Source organism: Nematostella vectensis, chromosome 8 (genome assembly GCF_932526225.1).
Source record: "Nematostella vectensis chromosome 8, jaNemVect1.1, whole genome shotgun sequence".
NCBI lineage: Eukaryota > Metazoa > Cnidaria > Anthozoa > Actiniaria > Edwardsiidae > Nematostella > Nematostella vectensis.
The window spans coordinates 15,544,007-15,544,991 of record NC_064041.1 but is presented as its reverse complement, the minus strand read 5'-3'; positions in this window follow the sequence as shown (position 1 = coordinate 15,544,991).

The following is a 985-nucleotide window of genomic DNA, read 5'->3' as shown; positions in this document are numbered from 1 at the left end:
TACACAAAACATAATTGTCACAGACAACGTAATGTTTAACAAACTGGTACACTTGGATACAGTAAGCTAGACCAATGGCAATGTTTTGTATTGTCAGGGGTCGCCACAGGGGGTGGAGCACCGGGGCACGATTCCCCCAATACTTTTGAAGAGCTATAACGCGCGGAGCTCGCTAAGCTCTATGGGTATCGAGAAATGGTATTATTAAATATATAACTAGAATTTTAGATCGTAAAACTCTAAACTGGAATTCATTATGCTATATGTTTCACATGTCTTTAAATCTTTAAGTGATATAATTGCATTTACCTAGGCTAATGTTGTAGGGGGAGAAAGGGAGAAGAAACAAAAACAAAACCTCGCAGCATGAAATCGAAACAAAACTAAATTCAATGTCGTGGCACAACTTGAAAATAAGTCCTTTCTGACAAAAAACGTTATGGCTGATTCTTAAGCACTGAATAATTTGCTTTTTGTTGTTGTTATTTGCCTTTTGTTGTTTGTATTTGCCTTTTGATGTTGTTATTTGCCTTTTGTTGTTGTTATTTGCCTTTTGTTGTGTTATTTGCCTTTTGTTGTTTGTATTTGCCTTTTGTTGTTTGTATTTGTCTTTTGTTGCTATTTGCCTTTTGCTGTTGTTATTTGCCGCTGAAAGCCAGAGCGCGCGAGTTTGACACGTAAACAGCCACGTGATCTGTTAGCTTAATAATTAACCAAACTCAACACCCGAGAGGTGGGGCTCCATTAAACCTTATTTATTAAAACCACTTTACACAGTCCCCTTTCCCCCCGCAACAATCCCTATATTTTCTACTTCCGTATTTTAGACACCTTGCATAAATGTATGATGGTGATTTAATGCACAAATATTTAGCAACTAAAATTTAAGTAATACATATTTTATGACATTCGTTGTTGACTCAGTTGCTTAGGTAGAGCAAATAATTATTGCAAGCACACTATACACTTTATCCCGCTAAAATTT